Below are 15,174 nucleotides of genomic sequence, written 5' to 3' on the forward strand. Positions count from 1 at the left end.
AGATTACGACTGTATGATAAGTTATCACCCTGGAAAGGCAAATGTGGTAGCAGATGCTTTAAGCCGCAAAGAAATATTGAATGTGTTAACTTCATCAAAGGAATTGATCAAAGATTTTGAAAAGCTGACAATAGAAGTGCAGATTCCAGAGCTAGAAAGAGAAGCCATGTGTGCAATATCATTTCAACAAGAAATTTTACGAAAAAGGACGGACAGAGGAATGACTTAGAGTTCTCAAATCGACAAGTAGAATGAGAGGACTATCCTGACCATTGAAGATACGTCTAACGGCTTACCTTTTATTTGGAACGGTTTGTGGAATCACCTATTATTGACAGATAATTCGTGTAGATGTACTTACCACGCTAGCATATGAAAAATAGTCATTGATATCCCTTACGAAGGACAACGTGAAAGAATGAAAGATGTCATTGTTAGAGCTGATAGAAGGCAAAGAAGATCGTACATGCCCTATAAAGGCCACTGGTAGCAGATACCAATAAACGTGAATACGTCTAAGGCGCTAGCGAGAATAACAAGTACGATCCAGAAGGTATCGTAGTACTATAGATATTATACAGGGAATGATTAAAGAAGTCCGACCGATGACAGAAGCTGAACGTTCCACGATCCTAAAATGTGTCAATCAGTTGTGTATAAAATGGTGCTTCCTTCAAGATGGCAACAGGACGATGGTGTGCCTTACATTTCTACAACAAGAAATGTTAAATCTGACACTAAGTGTGTAACATGAGATGAGCGTGTAGAAATGCGACGAGAACTTTATACATAAAATAATCGACAGAGATGATGCGCCAAAATGGGAAAGCGTTAAGGAACGAAACTCTAGCACTAGTAGGAGCGATGGAGGGGGAAACAAATAAGTGGAAGCATGATTCTAAATAAGATGCGCTAATCGTCCATATTATAGATTTTTAAGGGAAATGAAGCGACCAGTTGACGTTAATCGAATTACCGACAATAATGAGTTATCATGCATGTATTGGGACGGCTACAAAGCTTTGTATGGAAGAAAGAATCGTTCTCCTTTAGTTTGGGAATAAATTGGTAAGCGAAAGATACCGGACCATAGTTGAGTCCACAGACCAAGGAATTCCTAGAACTTATCAGAACCCGGCTAGTGGCAGCCCAAGATGAACAATAGAGATATGCGGAGTAGAACTATAAAGACAGAAAGTACGAAGTAGTGGACTAAGTATTGTTGAAAGTGCCTCTCGGGAAGGGAGTGATGAGATTCGAAAGGATAGAGAATACGAAGTAGGGGATTCAGTGTTGTTAAAGGTATCTCCATGGAAGGGAGTAATGAGGTTTGGAAAGAAAGGGAAGCTGAGTCCCATATTCATATGACCCTTTAAAATTTTGAGGAGAATAGAACCTTTAGCAAACGAGCTCACCGTGCCTCCTAATCTGCAATAAGTGCACAACGTGTTCCACATGTCCATGTTAAGGAAGTACCATGCAGATGCACGACATGTAATAGAATACGAGCAGGTAGATTTACAACCAGACCTGACCTACATCGAGCAACCAGTAAGGATAATGGACCAAAAAGAACAAGTGCTGAGGAACAAGACTGTGAAGCTGGTTAGAATCTTGTGGAGGAATCAAAATGTCGAAGAGTCAACTTGGGAACTTGAAGACGCAATGAGGAATAGATATCCCCACTAATTTTCTAATTGATTCCGGAACGGAATCCTTTTTAGAGGGGAAGACTGTAATAACTCAAATTTTTGAGACCTTGTAAAAATGTTTAAAGAATAGTAACCCTGATAGACGGGGAAAACATTTTAGCCCACACTATGTAGTACATGAAAAAATGAGTTTCGGAGTTGATATTATGATTATACGTACCAAATGAGAGTATATAAATGATACTAGTTTTCAAAGAAAACGAACTTTGAAAAACGACCATATTTACGAATCATCGAGGATTACGGGAATCAAAATATATTCACGAATTTAAAACCCTATGGATTTATAACCAAGTATGATAATTCAAAACATAAGGAATAAATACGAAAGGATTTACGTCGCGAACCGTTTATGAGAAATTATTACGAAAATGTTTAAGTGACCAAGCGAACGCGTAAACGATTAAATAAACGTAACGCATTAACTAACCATGGTATAAAAGTAACCATTGTTACTGTAATATCTGGGATATATCGTGTAATTATTTTTGCTAATAAATAAATATTATGCATGTCCAGTATTTATTCTGTGAATTATTTGTTAAGTGGTATATGTGTTTGGATGTTTAAAAATAATATTAATTGAGTATTTTAATTTTTATATGTCCAAAATAAAATATAGATAATTGTCATATCTTCCTATCTATTTTTATGTTAATTTATGATTTTATAGGAAATATATGGATTTTATAAATTCTTTTTCCGAGTATTTATAAACTATTTTATACAATCGGGAACCAACCGACGTCATCCATTTTTACATTTTTATAACCCGAAACTCTTCCGAGAACTCCTTCCTAACCTAATTGCAATATTCCGAGCATTTCCCATGTTTCGACTTTTTCGTTGCGGCGTACAGTTTGTCCTGTGCGGGTCCCGACGCAATATTTTCGATACATTATTCGTTTCGGTAAATCAATAAAACTCGTATTTTTGATAAACGGGATCTTTTTATTAAACTATTACAATTATCACCTCATAATACGTGTAACCAGGCGCTGAGACCAAGACCGCAGTACAAATTGTACTAATTTGGATAATTTTTCTGAAAATCGATACCGTTTAGATCTGTTTTTATAAATAAACGTACCATTTTGTATCCGGAATGATCCAACGGGATAATAATTTCCCGTAATTATAAATAGCCTTTAGCGTATTTTATTTCGTACCGAAAATCATTTGTAAAATGTAATTATAGAATTTTCCAGAGAAAAACCCTAATTTCATATAAACTTTCAAGAATCAAACTACAATTTGGAGGTGTTAGTGAAATCTGCTCGGGAAGCTCTAGTAACCAAAATGGAGGTTTTGAAGTGTTCTACCAGATTATCCAAGTTTCAGAACTGCAGAATCAAAGCTTTATTTTCTATATTTTTATTTATTTTTGAATTATTTTGATTAAAAATATGAATTTTTGTACGGATGATTGATTGAATGATTTGATGCTTGCATGTTGTAGAGCTTGTTCTCCTGATGATTTTCATATGTCATATGACTGATTTGGAGTTCAATAACATGTTCAAAATTGAGTTTAATTTTCGAATTTTAAAATTAGGGTTTATAACCCGTATGAATGTTCTTCATTGAAAATTAGGGCTTTTTGTTCTAGGGGTTATCAGCTGTTGAAATATAGCGGGTTGTGTTCCTTATGAAATTTGCAATTGATTGGTGTATAGCTTGTTAATAGAGGATTCCTGAATTGAAGGGAGTTGTGTTTTTAAGTTTACGTCGAGCTTGCCGAAAACCGGCGAACTTCCGGCCATTTTTCGGCTAACTCAGGGGTTATCTGTGTGATTGAATGGTATGGTTAAATTCCTTGTGAATTGTAGATTAATTATGGAGCTTTTGATGATGGGAGGATTCCGGGAATGAATTCTCCGGCGAACCCTGACTGTTTTCCGGCGAGGGGTGGTAAAATTGCAGTAAGGTTCCTGTATTTTTGAAGATGGTGAAGTTTAGTCCCTGTAGTTTGCAAAGTTTTCAAAAATAGGATTCCTGTTTATAAAATGTTTAAAAATCATATTTCATATTTATTTTAATTATTAAAATTTGTTTTTTTATTTCTGAAAATTCCAAAAATTATTAGTTTAATTCCAAAAATTATTTTTATTTCAAAAATAAATCTGAATTAATTAGTTAATTAATTTTAGTTAATAATTAATTGATTAATTGGTCAATTAATTCGAAAATTAAACGATTAATTGATTTAATTAATTATTAATTGATTTTAATTAATTATTTAATTAGATTTATTTATTTAAAAATGATTTAAAAATTCTGAAAAATAGGTTTGAACTTTAAAATATTATTTTAAATTATTTTCAAGGCTCGATAATTATTAGAAAATTATTTTGAAGCCAGATGTGGCCAACCGAACCCTGTTTATTGCTTTAAGATTGATCAAACGACCCGTTTTAATTCCGAAAAATGTTTTAAAAATCATATTAAATACCCGAAAGCTTGTTTATGACCCAAGAGTCATTTATAAATGATATATCATTGATTGTTTGACGTGTTATGTGTTATATGTGACTTGTTGTTTGACTGACGGTCTCTATGTTCGGTGTTTACTTGTTTATAGCATAACTTTCAATCCGTTAATCGGATTTGGGTAAAACGAAGGGTAGATAGAAGTGTATATCAAATAGAATCGTATGAGTTGAGTATTGATAGATGTTTATATACTAAATGCCAGACACTGACTCAATTGCTTACATACTCAAACCATTGTACCTTATGTTTTGAAAGACCAAATCCTTGCAACCTTGAAACTTTGATTCCTTTGTTGTCCAATTCTTTCATTACCTAACAACCATTCTTTGAAATTGACATATTGATCCTTTGTTAAGATTGAAACCATTTCATTGTTGAATATCCAATGTTGCTTATGATTTTGTTTATTGCTTTACATTGTTTATTCTGTTATTATGTTAGAATTGGATTGCTTTATAAAATTGTGGATCAGATTCGTGGTCAGACCAGATTGGTGGTCAAGTTAGGCCAATGTGTGCCTTGGATCCAGTAATTAGAGTAGAGCTGTGTGCCTTACTCGGGGTTAGTGCGTGACTGATCAACAGCCTAACCTTGGTTTTTAAAATAAAAATATAATATCCAATTCTAAATCATTAATCATTGTTCACTTGATAACTTAATCCTTTTCACTTGATGATCATTATTCTCAGTCTTGTCATTGTGACTTGCTGAGCTAGTTAGCTCATTTGTGCGTTGTTGTTTATGTTCTTTTCCAGTTAAGAAGGAACCAGTTGGTAGCGAGGATCCCCAATCTAATGCGAGTGCTAGGGGTCCAGGTTGATCGAGTTAAGCTAGCTGGCAGCTTTTGAGATAGTTTAAGTTTGTAAAAGTTTGTAATAATTTTTAATGTTCAGTTCTAAGTTTGAATAGTTGGGATTTGGACGTTTGTAATATAAGTGTGTGTGTGTGGCTTGTGGACAAACTTTAACCTGTTATGGTCCGTGGTAGTTGATAAATAGGGTCACTGCATATTATTATTATTATCTTTATAATTGTTATAAGCAAGTTATAAATAAGGTATGTGTGTGTGTGGACCCCAAACTTCTGACCCGAGTTTGGAGGGCGCCACAGGTTTGGTATCAGAGCTATAGGTTATAAGTCACTGACACAAGCCTAGGTTGACAGGAATGGGTAGAGAGTTAGGATTAGTAGTAAGGAAATAGAAAGATAGAACATCAAGAGGATGAGTGTGACGGTATAATAGGTATTAGTATAATTCGCGTTGTGGTTCGAGATTCTTATATTGCGATATGATTTTAGATAGTAACGATGGCCGACTCTTTCATCTCCGTACCAGCTAATCACTCAGAGCCCTCATTTGGAGGACCATCTTTAGATCCACGTCGTGTTGTTCCACCAGTGTTGGCTATTTTACCTCCACCTGTGTTGCGGCCCTTACCACTACAGGCTATTCCACCCCCAGGCATGAGGCCACCTATCAGAGGACCCCCACCTGCTGATTCAGGTTTTACTGGTCACTCGGTTACAGGTGTACCTTTCCAGTTCTCTTCCTATCCTGTTCCATATCATCAGTTCCAGGCTTTCCTTATGGAGTAGCGATTCCTACAGGGTTAGATTCAAGAGTTATTACATATCATGCGTACCCGAGAGGTTGGGAGTTGTGAGAGGCGACTCAGAGAGAGGCTTCAGGTGTTTCGGAGAGCAGCTGTTGTGAGGATTGCTGAGGCTACTCATGAGGATATCACCCCAGATTTTCTTGTGGAGTGGGCTAAGTGGGTTCTGGAGGAGCTTGAGGAGATTGGAGGACCAGACTTGCCCTGAGCTAGAGGCACAGAGATGGAGATGTTGAGCAGTGCTGTTGTGGTTGTTTAGTATGTATATTAGTGTGTATTATGTATCTGTAGACTTTTGTGTTGTATTTATAGACTAGATCTGCTGACTAATGAGTAGGTTTATTGTACCCTTTTGCTTTTACTTCCGAAGCGTCTTTACGCTTATACTACCTAAAACTTTTGATCTATATATATCAGTTCTTTTCCTTTCTAGCATTGTCATTTACATTACTGCATCTGTTTTACTTTACTTTATTTATTATACCAGTTATACCCCTGTGATACTATGTACCCTATTCCCTTAACTATTTATATTCTGTAAAGAAGCATGCAATTTACTTAGTTCAACTGTTACAACTATTTTCATAAAGAGATATTTATGTTTTACAAAACTTTTCTTTTATGCAAAGGATTTGATTTAAAAGCTAAATAAGTTGTTTGATTCTTTACAGAAAATGCCTCCTGGAAGAAATACCCGCACCAACACCCAGAATGAAGAAACCAACAACAATAATTACAACCAAGATGATACTAACCAGAATGCAAACCCAGGACCCATAGAACCAGCAATAGCCCAGATTCTTCAAATCTTGGCCCAACAAACAGTTCACCTGACACAACAACAACAAAGACAAACCAATCCCCAGGTAACTTTCAAAACTTTTCAGGAAGTAAACCCACCAGAATTCAAGGGTCCCCTAGATCCGATTGAAGCAAATGTTTGGTTAAAGGAAATAGAGAAGTCATTTGTTTTAGTTAAAGTGAAGGAAGAACAGAAGGTGGAGTTTGCAAGTTATTATTTGAAGAATGAGGCCACTTATTGGTGGGAGACTGTGAAGACATTGGAAGGTACATATGTTATTACTTGGGGGAGGTTTAAGGAATTGTTTTTAGAAAAATATTTTCCCCAGTTTGTTCAGGATCAGATGGAGCTGAAGTTTTTAGAGTTAAAACAAGGAAATATGTCGGTAGCTGATTATGAAAGTGAGTTTGAAGAGTTTTCAAGGTATGTGCCGTCATATATAGATACTGACAGGAAGAAGGCTAAAAGATTCCAACAAGGTCTGAAGCCATGGATCAGAGGGAAGGTAGCCATCTTTGAATTGGATACCTATGCAGGAGTTGTACAAAAGGCCATGATTGCAGAGACAGAGAGCGAGATGTCACAGAAGGAAAAGGAAAGTAAGAAGAGGAAGTTTGAAGGGAATGAAGGTCAGTCACAACTTGGAAAGTTTCCAAATTTTAAGAAGGGCATATTTCAGCCGGGGAGAAATTTTAATGTCAATAAACAGAATATAGGCGATAGAGGTCAAGGCAACCCTCCAGTCAACGTGAATCAGCCGAATCAGTTCAGGCTAACTTTTCCAGATTGTCAGGTATGTGGGAAGAAGTATGGAGGAGTCTGTAATAAGTTGAACGTGGTTTGTTTCAAGTGTAATCGGAAAGGGCACTATTCAAGGGAGTGCCGCAATCAGCCAGCGAGAGAGCCAGCAAACAAGAATCATCCTACCCGGAATCCAGCGGTTAAGGTTCCATCTATTGGATTTACATGCTTTAAATATGGGAAGCCATGACATATAGCCAGGGATTGCAAGACACCAGCTCCAGTCAGTAATGCATTGAGAATTATGGGATCTACCCCAGCAGTGAATGAGACTCCAAGGGCTAGAGTTTTTGATATGTCTGTAAAGGACGCTATCCAGGATACTGATGTCGTGGCAGGTATGCTTAATGTGAATTCTTTATGTGCCAAAGTGTTAATAGATTCGAGAGCAACTCGATCGTTTATTTCTCAAGATTTTGTTAGTAAGTTAAATTGTCCGGTTGAGTATTTAAATGAAATAATGACTGTGGAATTAGCAAATCAAGAACGTATATCTGTTAATCAAGTTTGTGGGAATTGTGAGATTGAGATTTCTGGTAATAAGTTTTGTGTAGATTTGATACCATTTAAGTTAGGAGAGTTTGACGTTATCTTGGGAATGAATTGGTTATCTAAGCACGATGCCCAGATAGATTGTCGAAATAAGAAGGTAATGGTAAAGACGCCAGACGAGAGGATAGTAACGTTTAAGGGTCAAAAGCAAGCAAAGAAGTTTTTAACAATATTCAAGCTAAAAAGTTACTACGGCAAGGATGCGAGCATTTCGTTGCTTATGTGATTGATAGAAGTCAGGAGCCAGCAAAACTTAAAGATATTCCAGTAGTCAATGAATTTCTAGACGTATTTCTCGATGAGTTACCAGGATTTCCTCTAGACAGAGAAATTGAGTTTGCAATCGACTTAGCACCTGGAACGGAACCAGTATCCCAGGCCCCGTACAGAATGGCGCCCGTTGAGATGAAGGAACTAGCAAAGCAATTGCAAGAGTTGTTAGAGAAAGGAGTAATCAGACCCAGTGTATCCCCGTGGGGTGCACCGGTACTATTTATCAAGAAGAAGGATGGAAGCATGAGATTGTGCATCGACTATCGGGAGCTCAACAAGCTTACAATCAAGAACAAGTATCCGTTACCCAAAATTGATGATTTGTTTGACCAATTGAAAGGAGCCAAGTACTTCTCCAAGATCAATTTGAGATCGGGATATCATCAACTAAAGATTAAGCCAGAGGATATACCAACGACAGCTTTTAGGACAAGGTATGGACATTATGCATTCTTAGTGATGTCTTTTGGATTGACCAATGCCCCGACAACATTCATGGACCTGATGAACAGAATTTTTAAGGAATACTTGGACAAGTTTTTTATTGTGTTTATAGATGATATTTTGATTTATTCAAAGATAGAAGAGGATCATGCAGAACATTTGAGGACAACTTTGGAGATTTTGAGAAAGAAAGAGTTATACGCTAAATTTTCAAAGTGTGAGTTTTGGTTACAGGAAGTTCAGTTCTTAGGATACATAGTCAGTAATGAAGGGATCAAAGTGGACCCAGTGAAGATTGAAGCAATTACAAATTGGAAAAGACCGAGAACACCAACAGAGGAAAGAAGTTTCTTGGGATTAGCGGGATATTATCACCGATTTGTTCAAAATTTCTCAAGGATTGCAACACCATTGACGAAGCTTACACGGAAGAATGAAAAGTTCATATGGAACGATAAATATGAAGAAAGTTTTCAGGAATTGAAGTGAAGATTAATCACGATACCTGTTTTGTCACTTACAGATGATCAAGGGAATTTTGTAATCTATAGCGAGGCTTCTCATAAAGGACTCAGATGTGTTCTGATGCAGCACGATAAGGTTAATGCGTATGCGTCAAGGCAATTGAAACCACAAGAGCAAAGTATCTTACCCATGATTTGGAGCTAGCAGTCATAGTATTCGCTTTGAAGATTTGGAGACATTATCTATATGGAGAAAATGCGAGATTTATACGGATCACAAAAGCTTGAAGTACATATTCACGCAGAAGGAGCTTAATATGAGACAGAGAAGATGGTTAGAGTTGATTAAGGATTATGATTGCACGATTAACTATCATCCCGGTAAAGCAAACGTCATGGCGGATGCGTTAAGTCAGAAAGAAAAGTTGAATGTGTTATCAGTACCTGAAGAGATATACAAGGAATTTCAGAAACTGGAATTGGAGATTAGAGTTTGCAAGCCTGATGAAGCAAAAGTGTATAGTATGACTTTCCAGCCGGAGTTGTTAGAAAAGATAAGAAAGTATCAAGTAGAGATAATGGATCAGGACATTAATCGTTTGGTAGGAGATGAATTATGCACGCAAAAGGACGATCAAGGTATTCTTAGGTTTGCTTCTAGACCTTGGATTCCACCAGTAACGGAGTTGAAGAATGAAATCTTACAGGAAGCTCATAATTCAAGGTATTCAATCCATCCAGGAAGTACATAGATGTACAGATATTTAAAGGAAAATTATTGGTGGCCAGATATGAAGAGGAAAATTACGGAATGGGTTATCAGATGTTATACATGTCAAAGAGTTAAAGCAGAGCATTAGAGACCAAGTGGATTGTTGCATCCATTGGAGATTCCAGAGTGGAAGTGGGAGCATATTGCCATGGATTTCATAGTCGGATTACCAAGGACGAAAGCCAATCATGATGCCACTTGGGTTATAGTGGACAAACTTACCAAGTTAGCTCATTTTCTGCCTATAAATGAAAGATTTTCACTAGACAAGTTAGTCCATATGTACCTGAAAGAAATCATAGTTCGTCATGGAGTCCCTGTGTCTATCGTATCCGATCAAGATCCGAGATTTAATTCGAAGTTTTGGAAAAGTTTTCAAGAATGTTTGGGAACGAGACTGAATATGAGTACGACTTACCATCCACGGACGGACGGCCAAAGTGAAAGGACAATCCAGACGATCGAAGACATGTTACGTGTTTGTGCCATTGATTTCAAAGGAAGTTGGCACGAGCATTTACCCTTGGTAGAATTTGCTTACAACAACAGTTATCATGCCAGTATTGGGATGCCACCCTATGAAGCTCTTTATGGACGCAAATGTCGATCTCCCGTGTATTGGAACGAAGTAGGAGAACGCAAAATACTTGGACCTGAATTGGTGCAACAGACAAAAGAAGTTATTGAAGTTATCCAGAAGAGATTGATAGCAGCACAAGACCGTCAAAGGAAATATGCAGATCAATCAAGGAAAGATATGGAATTTGAAGAAGAAAATCTGGTATTACTGAAAGTATCGTCGTGGAAAGGATTCACACGATTTGGAATAAAGGAAAACTGAGCCCAAGATATGTCGGACCTTTTGAGATTTTAAAACGCGTTGGAAAAGTAGCTTACGAGTTGGCGTTACTTCCGCACATGGAGCACATTCACAATGTTTTTCACGTATCGATGCTTAAGAAGTATAATCCAGACTCCAGGCATGTAATCGAATATGAGCCAGTAGAACTTCAAGGAGATTTATCATATGTAGAGAGTCTGATAGAGATTCTAGAAGAAAGAGAGAAAGTGTTAAGAAATAAAGTGGTAAAGTTAGTAAGAGTATTGTGGAGAAACCCAAAGGTTGAAGAGTCAACCTCGGAGTTAGAAAGTGATATGAGAGAAAAGTACCCTCATTTATTTCCTTAGGAGATTCTGAGGACAGAATCCTTTTAAGGGGGAAGGATGTAATATCTGGGATATATCGTGTAATTATTTTTGCTAATAAATAAATATTATGCATGTCCAGTATTTATTTTGTGAATATTTTTTTAAGTGGTATATGTGTTTGGATGTTTAAAAATAATATTAATTGAGTATTTTAATTTTTATATGTCCAAAATAAAATATAGATAATTGTCATATCTTCCTATTTATTTTTATGTTAATTTATGATTTTATAGGAAATATATGGATTTTATAAAAAAAATTTCCGAGTATTTATAAACTATTTTATACAATCGGGAACCAACCGACGTCATCCGTTTTTACATTTTTATAACCCGAAACTCTTCCGAGAACTCCTTCCTAACCTAATTACAATATTCCGAGCATTTCCCATGTTTCGACTTTTTCGATCCGGCGTACGGTTTGTCCTGTGCGGGTCCCGGCGCAATATTTTCGATACATTATTCATTTCGGTAAATCAATAAAACTCGTATTTTTGATAAACGGGATCTTTTTATTAAACTATTACAATTATCACCTCGTAATACGTGTAATCAGGCGCTGAGACCAAGACCGTAGTACAAATTGTACTGATTTGGATAATTTTCCTGAAAATCGATACCGTTTGGATCTGTTTTTATAAATAAACGTACCATTTTGTATCCGGAATGATCCAACGGGATAATAATTTCCCGTAATTATAAATAGCCTTTACCGTATTTTATTTCGTACCGAAAATCATTTGTAAAATGTAATTATAGAATTTTCTAGAGAAAAACCCTAATTTCATATAAACTTTCAAGAATCAAACTACAATTTGGAGGTGTTAGTGAAATCTGCTCGGGAAGCTCTAGTAACCAAAACGGAGGTTTTGAAGTATTCTGTCAGATTATCCAAGTTTCAGAACTGCAGAATCAAAGGTTTATTTTCTATATTTTTATTTATTTTCGAATTATTTTGATTAAAAATACGAATTTTTGTACGGATGATTGTTTGAATGATTTGATGCTTGCATGTTATAGAGCTTGTTCTCCTGATGATTTTCATATGTCATATGACTGATTTGGAGTTCAATAAAATTTTCAAAATTGAGTTTAATTTTCGAATTTTAAAATTAGGATTTATAACTCGTATGAATGTTCTTAATTGAAAATTAGGGCTTTTTGTTCTAGGGGTTATTAGCTGTTGAAATATAGTGGGTTGTGTTCCTTATGAAATTTGCAATCGATTGGTGTATAGCTCGTTAACGGAGGATTCCTGAATCGAAGGGAGTTGTGTTTTTAAGTTTACGTCGAGCTCCCCGGAAATCGGCGAACTTCCCGGCCATTTTCCGGCTAACTCAGGGGTTATCTGTGTGATTGAATGGTATGGTTAAATTCCTTGTGAATTGTAGATTAATTCTGGAGCTTTTGATGATGGGAGGATTCTAGGAACGAATTATCCGGCGAACCTCGACTGTTTTCCGGCGAGGGGTGGTAAAATTGGAGTTAGGTCCCTGTATTTTTGAAGATGGTAAACTTTAGTCCCTGTAGTTTGCAAAGTTTTCAAAAATAGGATTCCTATTTATGAAATGTTTAAAAATCATATTTCCTATTTATTTTAATTATAAAAATTCATTTTTTTTATTTCTGAAAATTCCAAAAATTATTAGTTTAATTCCAAAAATTATTTTTAATTCAAAAATAAATCTGAATTAATTAGTTAATTAATTTTAGTTAATAATTAATTGATTAATTGGTCAATTAATTAGAAAATTAATTGATTAATTGATTTAATTAATTATTAATTGATTAATTAATTAGATTTAATTAATTAAAAATGATTTAAAAATTCCGAAAAATAGTTTCGAGCATTAAAATATTATTTTAAATTGTTTTCAAGGCTCGATAATTATTAGGAAATTATTTTGAAGCTAGATGTGGCCAACCGAACCCTGTTTATTGCTTTAAAATTGATCCAACGACCCGTTTTAATTCCGTAAAATGTTTTAAAAATCATATTAAATACCCGAAAGCTTGTTTATGACCCAAGACTCCTTTATAAATGATATATCATTGATTGTTTGACGTGTTATGTGTTATATGTGACTTGTTGTTTGACCTACGGTCTATATGTTCGGTGTTTACTTGTTTATAGCATAACTTTCAATCCGTTAATCGGATTTGGGTAAAACGAAGGGTAGATAGAAGTGTATATCAAATAGAATCGTATGAGTTGAGTATTGAATGATGTTTATGATATGTGAACAGAAGAGGCAAGATGTAGGAAAGGGAAATAGATAGTCGAGGAGTAGGAGATTGTGATTGGAAGTTAGAGAAGTATAGCAAGCTAATATCAGGCAAGTGTTCTGAACTTTCTCGAGATATGTTGTAGTTGATTAATAGTCTTGTTTCATATTGCAAGTGCTTTGAAGCACTGAACCCTAAACCTTGATTACAGTTGTTGATCTTTGAGCCGTAAACCGTATTCTTTCTGAACCATTGATTATTGTATACCCGAATATGAATCACATATATGTGATACTACTCCACAAATACATACAAACTAAATGTCAGACGCTGACTCAAATTGCTTACATACTCAAACCATTGTACCTTATGCTTTGAAAGACCAAATCCGTGCAACCTTGAAATTTTGATTCCTTTGTTGTCCAATTCTTTCATTACCTAACAGCCATTCTTTGAAATTGACATATTGATCATTTGTGAAGATTGAAACCATTTCATTGTTGAATATCCAATATTGCTTATGATTTTGTTTATTGCTTTACATTGTTTATTCTGTTATTATGTTAGAACTGGATTGTTTTATAATATTGTGGATCAGATTTGTGGTCAGACCAGATTGGTGGTCAAGTTAGGCCAATGTGTGCCTTGGATCCAGTAATTAGAGCAGAGTTGTGTGCCTTGCTCGGGGTTAGTGCGTGACTGATCAGCAGCCTAACCTTGGTTTTTAAAATAAAAATATAATATCCAATTCTAAATCATTAATCATTGTTCACTTGATACCTTAATCCTTTTCACTTGATGATCATTATTTTTAGTCTTGTCATTGTGACTTGCTGAGCTAGTTAGCTCATTTGTGTGATGTTGTTTACGTTCTTTTCAAGTTAAGAAGGAACCAGTTGGTAGCGAGGATCCCCAATCCACTGTGAGAGCTAGGGGTCCAGGTTGATCGAGTTAAGCTAGCTGGCAGCTTTTGAGATAGTTTAAGTTTGTAAAAGTTTGTAATAATGTTTAATGTTCAGTTCTAAGTTTGAATAATTGGGATTTGGATGTTCGTAATGAAGGGTTTTTAGCACATAAATGCAGCGAAAACGTAAATTTAAATCTTAAAAAAAACCGAAACCCTCCCCAGGATCCATGTGAAAAATACTATTTAATTCGTAGTTCAGTATGTTTACCTTAAGAAGCTTTACGTTAATGGAAAGATGGAGGTCTTTAATGACGATCCAAAAACGATGAACGGAGATCCTTAGCAGCTGCTCCTCAAGTGTGAAGTACTCCACCGGTATCCACCAAGAAAACAATGTAATGAAGGAGGAGGAGATGGAGAGAATTAGGATTTTGTAAATCTTTTTGGTTGAGGCAAAAATAGGGTTTATAATAGTATATTTATAGGCAAAATTTTCAGCTGAAAATTTTTCCATAAAATATTATTATTATCAACCCTTTATTATTCTCACTAATAATTAAAACACCTTTTAATTATTAATCCTTTTTCTAAACTCTTGAGAAATAATTCTCTCACTTGATTTAATTTCCAAAAATTAAATTCTTAATTAATAATATTAAGAACCATTTCTTAATTAATTTATAATCAATTAAATCTCATTTAATCAATTATTAAATTTGCCAATTAATTATTTATTTCATAAATAAATAATTATCAGCCATTATTAATTAATTCCTCCACCATTAAATCATTTTCTTTTATGGTGTGACCCTGTAGGTTCAATATTAAGCCGGTAGTAGAAATAAATAATAATAAAACTATTTTATCATTATTTATATAAATTCTCTAATTCATTAAATATGATTAA

This window comes from Apium graveolens, chromosome 4, assembly GCF_009905375.1.
Source record: "Apium graveolens cultivar Ventura chromosome 4, ASM990537v1, whole genome shotgun sequence".
Taxonomy (NCBI): domain Eukaryota; kingdom Viridiplantae; phylum Streptophyta; class Magnoliopsida; order Apiales; family Apiaceae; genus Apium; species Apium graveolens.